Genomic DNA, 12,179 nt, shown 5'->3' with positions numbered 1-12,179 from the left:
GCCTGACCCTGTGCCAGAAGTTTTGCCAGCTGAAACACAAAGGTAAAACAGCACTCCTACTCTGGGAAGTGCTGAACAGGCTGGGCAGGAGATGGGGGCCATCAGAAAATAATCCTGGTTTTAGCAGAAGGTTGGTCATATACTAAGGACCTTCCACAAGAGCTCTGGAATGAGAGGGAAAGATGAGAAAGGCCACACATAGGTTTTAATCAGGACTGGCTGCATTACAGGAAGGATCAGGCCACTGCCACAGCATGCTTTTGCATGATTTCACTGCAGGTCCCAAGGCCTGCTGTTAACAAACCAGTGTCTTACCACAGTAAGAATGCTGTGTTTTTCAAAGGTATGTTCCTCAGAGGAACATGTGCTCAGCCAAACTAACTCCTGCAGGGCAAGAAGTTAAGCTAGAACCACTTTTGTATCAGAAAAATGCCTCACACAGCCAGTAGCTTCTTGAGAAAAAGGCAGCCCCTTGAGACAGCAGTGTGAACTAGAAGAAATGCCTTTTTTTCAGACTTCATCTGATGTCAACCAGGCACGATTTGACCACATCAGTCATATGGAGCATGGAGAGAGCATTTTTTGGAAAGTCCCAAAAGGTCCCACAAGAGTTGCAGTTCTGCTGGCAGAACCTTGTGGTGTCCTTTCTCTGTACCACTGTAAGAGGTCCCTCCTTTTAGCAGCCTGACAGCATGCAGGCAGTCAACTGGATGTTCAGTTAGTGCCTCCAGATGAGTGTAAGATACAAGCAGACAAAATCCAGGGAGCCAGCTTCCCAGCCCAAATGTCAATGTGCCAGCCTGAAGCCCCCCTCCAGTCCCTTCTAAGATTACTAAATACAAGGTAGACCAGTACCTACCCGTCAGTATTAATGGGTGTGGGAGACCAAATGAAGGGACAGGTCAGCCCAGGTCCTGACATTCCTATCGACTTGTGGTCCTCTGAAACAAAGAACCATTTGCTGAGAAGGGTGTGTGTAGCAGCAAGAGAATGTCTCAGACACTCAGAGAAACTTCTCCCTGTAACAAAACCTCTCAGAAAGCGGGGGATTTAAACAAAGGGAAGATTGTTGAGGAACACCAGAAGCCTATATAACAGGCTTGAAGAGTTACAAGGATTAAGATGAAAAGGAACTTTGGGAGGTAAGAGAGAAAACATTATGCCACATGGCATGAAGCCAGCAAAACCTGCTGTACCTGGGGAAAAGGTTAAGGTAGCAGGGGGAAGATAATGACCCTAGACCCAATGCAGACTTGTCCCCACACAAGGAATGTGTGTGCTAATTTACATTTAAAATGGGAACAAATGTACCAATAGTAAAATGATGTTGTAGTTTAGCAAGAAAGTTCCAGAACTGCTGAGTGCTGGAGCCAATAAATAGGGGCACACAATGAAGCTCAGGTGCTCTTTCTCTCTCCACACGAAACACCCCCCCTGGCAGGCCTGATGCTGGACCCAGGACTGGCATTTTCTCTGTCTTTTCTTTTCCTATTCTTTCTCCTTCTCCTTTTTGCTTTCTAAAATCACTCAGTAATGCAAGGTCTGCCATGCTTTTACTCAAGTCACACAGCTGGAATATACATGTATTAGTAATGCAAGGCATGTCATACTGCTTGCCATAGTTTGCTATACACAGAGTTGATTATCATTAATCCAGTTAATACACTGTGGGAAATTAATAAATGTTTGTGCCTGGACTTCTGAACTTGTCTGTCACTTGTCTCACAACAAGACTCTGTTGTTGAGGATTTATAAATCTAAATCTCTTGTCTCCCTCTTCTGAATGGGACATGGTAATAGGTTGGAAAAGTGTGGGGGGATCCCCTGGGGTGGCAGCAACACCCTGGAAGGACAGAGCAAAAAGTGGGTCTGCAGGGCAGCTACAGCTTCCAGACATCCAGCCATGAGGACTGGAAGTCAAGGACAGTGAGGTGCAGGAAGTCCAGTGGTCTGCCTTGCATGCAGACAAGGGGTGTGATGAGTTGAGGTGGGGTATTGCAACACCCTGGGGGTTAGGGAATAAGAGGGCAGAGTCCTGCTCCCATGGCTTGTGCAGGGGACTTGCATCCCAAGTTTTCAGTAACATTGCAGTAGGGCTGCAAGGGTGTGGACAAGACAAGAATGAAAATTGTCAAGCAGGCTGAGAGCACTTCTGTGGACAACAACTGTCTGACAGTGTCAGGGAGCAAGGGACAGGGATTTTGTTATTGGGAAATTCTCTGAAAAACTGGTAATAAAGAGAACAGAATATAGGAATAAGATGTTTGTCTGTTGGTTTTGGGGTCTTTTTAGGTTTTTTTATAGAAAACTTTGGAAGTTTACTCCTTGAAAGGTTGATTTGTTTACCAAGGCATGGCAACACAGGACCACAGCATAATCCATTTGCTTAAGAGTGATCCTTAGAGAGGAACAGCAACAAAGCAATTTGCCCCTCCCATATTCTTGTTACTAAAGGAAAGTTTTTTAAAGCAGAGTTCTTGAATTAGCATTTCTGGAACATCTGTAATTAAATGTACACAATATTTTAAAGCAAACCACTTCCGGTTGATTCTTCCTTTACTTACCTGCCTGCCCCCAGAATTACTTGTGTGGGCACTGCATGTTGCTGAAGGATTCCTGTCACTTCTGGAGGTGGTTTCAGGATTAATTCACCTTTGGTAGACCTGGTCCTTCTGCTCTGCCAGTCCTTCATCTCAGCATCTGGTTGCACCCTGCTCTACAGTATTTCAGTACTTGTAATGCTGTGCTTAACACTGGCCCTACGTTCCTGCTCCATAGGTCAGAAACCAGGGCACAGAGAGCTGAAGGAATCCACGAGAGGAGAAGACATTCTCCCTTCTGGGTCAGTAGCATGGGACAAAAGGGAACCTCATCTGAACATGGAAGCTTGAGGAGAGTGGTCCTGCTCTCCAGCTGCCTGCTTGCTATGGTTGTGTGTTGAAAACACAGTTCCACCTGGCTGGGGCAGGGCAGGTTACACAAGTCCCCAGGCAGATGTCTTTCAGGTCCTGTAGGAAACACCAAGCTGAATTAAAAGGTGTGATCAGGCAAGGAGTGTCCCAATCTTGTTCCTAAATAGAAGGCAGTGTGGGACAATTTGAGGAGCAGGGATGCAGACACCACAATGCACTGCAAAGGCTTTGGCCTGTTCCAGTAACTAGTGATTAACAGGAGACTCTGCCCTTCTGAGGCTCTGTTTGGGGTTGTTCATCCTGAAGAAAAAAAGGGGAGACCCGGTAGCAACCTTCCAGTACCTGAAGGAGGATACAAGAAGGCTGGAGATGGACTGTTTGCAAGGGCCTGTAGTGATAGAATGAGGGGCAATGATTTTAAATTAGAGAAGAGTAGATTTAGACTGGAGGTTAGGAAAAAGTTCTTTACCATGAGTATAGTGGAAAAATGGAACAGGTTGTGCAGGGAGGTAGTTGGGGCCCCATCCCTGGAGATAATTCAAGGTGGGGCTTGATGAGGCTCTGAGCAACATGATCTAGTCGAGGGTGACCCTGCTTACTGAAGGGAGGTTGGACTGGATGACCTTTAGAGGTTCTTTCCAACCCAAATTGTTCTATGACTCTAACTAGTAGGAATACAGAGAAAGGCATATGAAGGTCAGTTGCCAAGATGTCTGTGCTCCTTCACCAGAAGCCTAAAGTACCGTTGAAAATCCAGTCTGTGCTTTTTCAGAGTTGTCAACACACAACTCTTTGTATGAAATTCCTCTAGATCTTAATTTTTCTGATATGGCTTTAGAGAGTCCAAGAAGTCTCATTTACAGTTTTCATGACACTTTTACTACTCAAAGGAAGCAGTTTCAGCTGTTTTTTCCTCATGGAAAGACAAATGAGGTTGACAGCACTCTCTGTGTAAATGAGAGAGAATATGAACTTCTGTAATACATAAAAGCTTTTAATTTCTTCAGTCTTTGCTTGGGCAACAGAGCTCTTACAAAAATGTTTTTAAAGTGCAAAGAATGAGCTTCTTTCAGTATTGAAAATTATTTCTGCTTTAGACAAATAACTTGAGTGGCTTACAGACAAAAAAAGACTGACCTGAAAAATAAAGTCAGAGAAAGCCTTGATGAACTGCATACAAGAAGTATTGTAGAGCTTCCCCAGAGCAGCCATCTGCAAGAAATGGCTGAGACAGAAAGGACAGGACTGTAGTTCTCCATTTCCTCTTGCACTGGGTAGCAGCTCTCCATTTGTTTTGGGAAGACCCACAATGATATCAGAAAACCCCAGGGTTTTGGTAGAGCAGGACATATGTGTGGCAACAGAAGGAGAATGTCAGCTCTTGCATGACAGAAATACACAGGTAAAGCAGAGCAAATTAAACAAAAAACAGAATAATGAATATGGTAAAAATGCATAATGACAGCTCAACAAGAAACCCACTTGAAAGAAAGCAGGGGACTTGGCAGTGTAAGAATGAGCTAATTATGGGATGGAGATGTGGCGAACACTAATGAGAATGTACTGTGTGTAATTTTTGTATGTAGGATAAGGACAATGGGCTGTTTCCTATGTCTAAGAAACCATGAACACTTCAGTCTCCAGCCTGTGGCCTCAAGTGACTCCCTAATGTGCTCTACAACTCAGAGAGTGGTTGTAAAACAAAACCTGGACTTCCTTTTCACCCCCTTGCATAGCTAGCTCTAAGTTCATGTTCAGACAGATGATAGATTTCTACAAGTCACATAGATAGCACCTTTCTTACCACTGGTCTGTGAGGGCAGACTTGCTTTTTTAGAGGAGCTCACCCTTCAGCCACCAAACTGTTGAGAGTGGGGAAAGCTTTGCAGTGACAGAGCTGGACTGCTGCAGGGGCTTATTTTTTGGTTTCACCATAGAAATCCTGGCATAATTCCCAGTTCTTGGTGCAATTGCTCATCTATAGCAGGCTGACAACAATGTCTCATATGTGATGTTCTTGGAAGCTCTGCTTTACTTCAAAGAAAAGTAAATGACAGCAGCCAAAGTGGTAAACATGTAGATGGAGCATTATTTACTTAGGATATGTTCACAGGAACATTTTATTCCTCTGGCAAAGAAAATAAGCAAGTGTACCAGCTTCTGTTTCCTCTCAGCTTTGTGTAAGGCAATGGTGTAATTCTTTTATGGCCTCATTTTTGGCCTTTAAAACATAGAAGTTTGAGAGACTTGACTTTCAGTGAATATATGTGACCTCAGACACTCTACTTTTATTGTAAAGTCTGGATCACAAAATTCCCCTATATCACATTTACTTGTTTTGCAGAAATAGCAAGCTCTTTGCTTACAAAGAAGTAGTTGAAAATGCCATTCTGGACAAAATATTTTTTACGGAGTATGAGTTACATTTATAGGGAAAAAATCTGGAATTTATACACTGGCTTTATGCTATTTATTCTTCCAATACCAAACCTCACACAATCACACACCATTAGGAAAAAGATTACAATTGAAGATAGTGATACAATAGTTACTTCCCAGCTTGTTAAAACTTTAATCATTGATGAAAAGATATGTTCTGAGAGCTGATGCTCATGCTATGTAGCTTCTGTCTATGGGAGAAGGTAGGAACAGGAAAACAGGCTTAAAAGTATACTTCACATTTAAGAAACTTAACCCAGTTCTTCTTTATTGGGTAGATCTTGAGCTTAGCCATGCTGTGCAGAAATGGTGTGTGCACTTCCCTGCCTCCTGGGTTGTAAAGTTCTACTCTGCATGCCTTTGAGTTCTATCTTGTGATCACAACTTAGCTGTCTAACATCCTTTTTAGGACTGAACAGCAAGTGCAAGACATGTCAAGAGCTGCACATAGATCTGCACAAGTGGCTCCCACCTTTGCAGTGCTTTCTGTGTGCGCTTCTGCAGACAGCCTCTCACTTAACACCTCTACAACCTTCCACCTGAGCTGCTGTCTCAGCCTTTTCCCTTCTGTTTCCTATGCTGTTGTCTTTCTGCTGTTATGGCTTTTCACCTGCCAATCTAAGTATTAACAGTAGGTTCTTATGGAAAGCACTTGCTAACAGACTGAGAATTCACCCTTTCTTCCTTCTATGTTTCTTAGCTGGTTTGTAACTTTAGGTTACATTAGGGGAAAAACAAGTGTTAACAAATAGAGAAGTAGGTAGTAGGCATTGTCAGGCATAAATATGCTTGAAGTGGAGTGATGGGTGTGTGACACCTGCTGGCTGACATCCTACAGGAACTATGAAGAGGGAGCTGGCTGGGTCCTAATGCCAAGCACAGAGTTAACAGAGGGAGAAGCCTGAGGAGAGTAGTTACAGTTACGTCTTTCACATGCCCACTGCATGCCAACACTAGAAAAGAAACTCTTCTGGGGCCTCATTGCTTTGTAGTTCTTGACTGGCCACTGGGCAGTTTCCCCCTTCTTTCTGTTCCTTTTCCCCTTCAATTCTCCTTCAAGCTTATGTGTGGTCCTCACTGATAAGACATGAGAGGTGAGATGATGTTGTCCCCACACAGCTGGCAAGTCCCCTCACCTTTCTTCAGCATCAGCCCCCAGCAGGAATGGTGGGAAGCAGAGGTAGAGAAGAACAGTTACACCCTGGTAAAAAATTCTGAATCTGTGTTTTATTGATTCAGTTTATTATATTTAGCTATATAAAGCAATATCTTCTCCTAGGACAGAATGGTAGACAGAACTGGGATGAAGCAGCTCTCCATTATAAGAACAGAAATTCAGTGGCTTTAATGTTTTCAGGATTCAGGGTAATGTTCTCCCAAACCAAGTCTCTCCCTGACAACAAATCATTAGGCTCTCACTGATTATTTTGGTGGGACCAATACATATGACGAGTCCTGGTGCTCTGCCACCGAGAACTACACCCTCGCTCCTCCTCTGGACTTCGCACCAGAGGCGAGGGAAGGGAGGTGAGGGCTGGATGCAGATGTTGCTGTAGCCTCATCCCAGCCTTTCTTACAGCTGAACCCTACTGCGTGCTGGGTGCTCCCTCTGCCGGCACCAGGCAGTGCGTCCCTCGACCAGAACGGCTCGAAAAGGGGAAAAACTCAGGAGAGGGGGAGCTGAAACTGCTGAACAGGTAGGAAGGGGAAACATTGAACAGAGCTCTCGGGCACCTAAGGAGAGGATTTACATTTCCTTCACAATATGGTGAGCATCAGTCCTGTTCCTGCCCTCAGCAGCATGAGGATCGTGTCTGTGTTTTTCAGCATGGAGCCTGCTAGAGCTACGACCCAAAGGACTACGTGCTAGAGCTACGACCCAACTACTGTGTCTTTTTCTCCAGTAGTTCACAGTCACAGATTTTTTAGTCACGTCATTTCTATGGACCTTAAAGGCTGTGAACTGACCAACAGGTAAAGAGGCAATATATTTCTGCCCTCATGGAAATGTCCTCTGACATGTGCAGAATGCAAATAACTACAGAAATTCCTCTGTTACAGCACCCGTTGAAGGTCTTGTCCTAAGAGTGCACAGCAGACTGGCATGCTTGTCAGTGGAAGCTCCAGGAATGGCATAATATGGAAGTCCATAGTGCAGAGATCAAACACCCCTAATCCCAGCAACACAGGCCTCACAGCACCCATCCAAAGGCACAGTCACCAGCCTACTTATCCTAAGGACTCTGAGGGGAAGGCAGTGGGATGCCTACCCACATGCTCAGGATGATGCCCGCAGGACACACATTCCTGGGTCAGGAGGTGTAAATATATTTAATTGAAAAGCGGGGTCCGAGTTTTCTGATTTTCTTGATGATAGTTTGATTGCTTGTCCTGTCAGGCATGAATCCATAGCTACCTACACCAGTGCTCTGGAGGTGGTAGCTCCCACCCTTCTCTCCCTGGCATGAGCGGTTACACACACAGCTGCAGCAGCACTCAGGCACAGGACTCAAACACTGTTCCCCAGGGAAGCATGTGGGCTCTCACTTTTCCACCGTGCAAGCAGCACTACTGACCTCCTGAGGGAGAAGAAACAGTATGGCCAGTCAGAGACAGGTTGTGCTTTTCTGGATTCACCTCCCACAAAAGCACTTCTGAAGATGACACCTTTCTCTAGGATCACAGACACATCGCAGTCCATCACCAAATGACTTGCACAACTACCAGTGGTTTTGTGCATGAACAGTGTTACTGAATACACAGGAAACACACACACACACACACCATGAACTACACACACAATCAAGGAAGAAAATAGGCACATTCTGCCTTCAGGTAACAAGACATAGTTACCTGGATGCTGCACACCTTTCCCTTTCTCCCCAGCAATGCTGAAAAACAAAAGTTGCAGGAAAGTTGTACAGCAAGGAAAGCTGCAAAGGCAGGGGGCTGATGATAAAACAGTATGAAATTAAACAACCTTGCTTCTGATATCCAAGTTCATACAAGCACATACACTGTGTTTTCCAACAGCTTGAGATCATGAGCCTTTTATAATAATATCTGATAGAGAAGGTCAGTTCCTACAACCTTTGTGACAAAAGTACAGGAGAGAAAAATGCCATTTGTCTCCTACAGGACAGGTCAGTGCTCAGCTCAGCTCTTAACAGTACATCAGAAATATGTTGTGCAACCCTCATCCTGAGATCAGAAGTCACATCTCAGTAGACATCAGGTAATTTGAAGACCATAAAATAGTATAAAAATTAAAATTCTAATAGTTCTATATCTCACAGTAACAGAGCCATTTGCTATCAGAGTGAAAATGGAAAAAAAAAATCCTTGAAACATCAGAATTTTGGTCATAGTTTTTCTTTTAATCTTAATTACATTAAGATGCTAAGAAAAATGTGCTAATTGTTGGGCATTACAGTCCAATTGTGTTTTGTCTTCTCTAACAAGTCCTCATTCTGCATCAAATTGATGACTGGTATTTTCAAAACAGCCTTGTAGTTGTATATTAAAGTTGTGCTAGTAAGGCTTTCCTGCACAGTTCAAAAATCATCCATGACCTAATATTTTACAGGCTCATTGCTAGGACCACGTTACCTTTAACACTTAGTTTCTCTGATATGAAAGACAAGGTTGGCTTTACCTTACCTAAAAAAAAAGAAACAAGACAATCAGAAAATTAAAAGGAACTAGAGACAGGCTCTGCACAGGAAAATGTAATATTGTGACCAGAAACAGTAACATTGCTAGAGTAAGATCGTTAAATTCTTTAGAAATTCCGCTGTGGTATACTCTTTGGGTTTTTATCCACCTGGTAAAAATGCTAAATCATACTCTGTGATTAAGTCTTATAGCCTTCAAATATCTCACTGTAACAAAGTATTTCCAGATATGTGTGTCTATGTATCTATATGTATCTCACAAGACTGAAGAACTTTGCTGAAAAGGATGAGACTGGTTAATTGTTTTTCTGGTCTATTTCTAAAGATACTTTTTGAGAACTTGGTTATAATGATTAACTTACTTAATGGTGAACATTTTCTTTCATTATAAATGCATTATCCTCTGACTCCATTTTATAGTTTTGATAAAGAAGGGTCAGAACAGTTTTGAATAGCAATAAATGATGGAAATGACACTTTTAATGCAGTGCAGTACTTAACATTATGAAAGCTGTGACACTGCCTGTTATCCAACAAATACTTCACCAGTAAAAACCTTTTCTGGAGCCAGAAAAAACTCAGCAAGAGGGCCAAATTGCATCAAATGTTGTATACTGTTACTTAACAGAATTATTAAATAATGAGTGATTTTAACTGAGATGACACTATGTAACTCCAGTCTCTCAGGGAAAAGAAACAAACAAGGTTACTTTTGTAGCAAGTTCTGCTGTAAAAGAAGCATACATTTCATAAACACAGTCTAGAGATGTGCAGAAAAGAAGTCCAACCAGTCGACTGAATTCTTCCTGAAGCTACTCTTGTTGCTAAAATTTCCACACCTAGTTAATAATAGTAGTATAAGCTTCTGTGGTCTTCCTATTCACAGGGTAAGCAGGAAGAGAGCCCGAAAGCAGCACTTCGCAGACAGAGCAGTGGCAGCTGGTGTGTCTGCCACGACCCCACCAGCAGCCAGGTTCCTCTCATCCTCACCCAGTGGGGCCAGTGCTGAGACAAAAATGCCCACATACACCAGAGATGAAGCTGCTCCTTCCTGCAAAGGAGCATCACCACGCAGAACACAACAAAATGGGAAAAAGGGAGTAGGGGGCTGTTTGGATCAGCTGGAGAAGGTGAGTGTTACTGTTCCAAAACACCCAATACCTTGTGCTAGGAGTGAGAGTGAGTGTGTGAAGGTTTCACAAGCCATGGCCTTACCAGATAATTCAAACTGAAAGACTCCCTGGGTACTTTTCACAAACTCCTCACTCAGGGATCCCTGAATAACTCTGAATGTTTCTGCAACAGGGCCCTGGGCCTTGTCTGCATGATCCTTGGCTCCAGCTGCTCCTTCACTTAACTTCTCCTCCTCTTTGGATGCTTGAGAAGCACCTACAAAACAGAGATTATTTTTCCCTTTCAAATGCAAAGCTCTTTAAAACTGCAAGGAGAACAAAAGACATGCCCCAAGAACAAACAAAAGACATCCCTTTGAAAAGATTTCAGCTTCACAGTAGGGGAAAGGAGTATTTTCATGTTTCTCTATGAATACTGGTAAAGGATGTTTTCAGCACCTGGGAATCTGAACAGCTGTGGGGCAGGAAAGGTATTTCTTCCAGGGATTTCACTTCATAACATGTCTACAGAAAAGTAAAATAAAACAAAAAGCAAATCAGTGTTGTTGGCAGTAAACACAACTTTTACAATACTGCATTCATTATCACCAGAAGCAATCAACTTGTTCCTGCAGTGCTTTCTTTACATCTTTCTACCTCCACTGCTACTATCAAAGCTAGAAGTTTTGATGGAGTTTGAGAGAAACTGTCAAAGTTGCAAAAACCCCACAAACATTTGAGAATGAGAAAGTGTGTTAAAAAAACAGTTTTGAGTATGTATTCAATCATATGTAATTTTTTTTGTTATTACAAAAATTTTTAAAATAAACACTTCAAAAACCCTACCTCAGTGCCACTCTGAACACCTGTCCTCCATACACACTTATTTCCAAAAAATTATTAAAGTTTGAGCCAAGTTTGGGAACTGCTTCAAGTAGCAGTGTGCTGAGGTAAGTTCTCATTTTTCGTTTTTAGGTAGCCAAATATGATTTAATATTAAAATCCATTAGTGTGTTCAACGGGAGTATTTTAAATACAGTGATGGTCAGCTAAAAAGACTCTGCTATGGCACGGAGCCAACACACAAGAGTGCCAGCTCCTGTAGCACTGTCTCAAAACGCCCTCTGCTTCTCACACTAAAAAACCTCCTGGGGTGTCAACTGATCCCCCTTATGCAGAAAAAAACCCCATTGCTCCATTTCATCCATGAGAACACCACCTGAGGGGCAGAAAACTGGACATGATTCCTCGGGGCTTCTCTTCCAGGCACACCTGTGCAAGGCTGGAACCAGCAGCTCTCTGCCCAGGCACGGCAGGTCCCTGACGGGGAGGGAGAGAGGGAGCTCCCTGCAGGCACAAGCTCACCATCCTGGCACAGAGCTGTCACACTCCAGCCCTGCGCTCCCCCTGCTTTGGGCTGCACACCTGCAAAGAGCCCGAAGGAGAGGAGAGTCGTGCCTGCACATCTTCCCAGCAAAGCTGCTGTGCTCCCACCTCTGCAGGATGCCAACCGTGGGAAAGCCATCGGGCGGGAGAGACTCGCCAGACACAAAGCTGCCCAGAGGCCCTCGGCCCCTTCGGCTTGGCCAGGCAGGGTCCCTGCAGGAGTCTGCAGCTGTGGGCAGGAGGATCTGCAGGGACAGTGAAACCACCATCACCACACTGATGCACAAGGACCCAGCAGCACCTCTGCTAATGGATTGGTTTGATTTCTTCTCAAGTCAGTAAAACCATCTCTCTCTATTTTTCACATTGACTTCAGACCCATTGGGAGATTTCCTCTTCTTTGAGAGCCAAATCCCTCTGAGGATGCTGTGCAGGATCTCTGCGTGAAAGCTGAGGGGGAAAGACAAGCCAAAGTTGGGAGCAGGTGGAAGCCTTGCCCCCAGTAGCAGCAGGCAGGCAGCACAGCAGGGGTCAGAGGAGGTTTTAATTTTGTTGTAGGGGCTTCATCAAGAGGCAGAGCACGTACACTAGTTTACTCCAGCAGCCCCAGTATGTGTGCATTATTGCACCAGTTCACACATTAACTTATGCTTATG

General features: G+C 43.8%; 1 protein-coding gene across 1 annotated transcript in view; it reads left to right on the top strand.

Annotated features, from left to right (window-relative positions):
* Window positions 1-12,179, top strand: part of SUSD1 (sushi domain containing 1) — a 169,223-nt gene that overhangs the window by 22,280 nt on the left and 134,764 nt on the right. The window lies entirely within an intron of this gene.

Source organism: Heliangelus exortis, chromosome Z (genome assembly GCF_036169615.1).
Source record: "Heliangelus exortis chromosome Z, bHelExo1.hap1, whole genome shotgun sequence".
Classification (NCBI taxonomy): Eukaryota; Metazoa; Chordata; class Aves; order Apodiformes; family Trochilidae; genus Heliangelus; species Heliangelus exortis.
The sequence above is the reverse complement of the archived record's forward strand: the minus strand, read 5'-3'. Positions and strand labels throughout refer to the sequence as shown.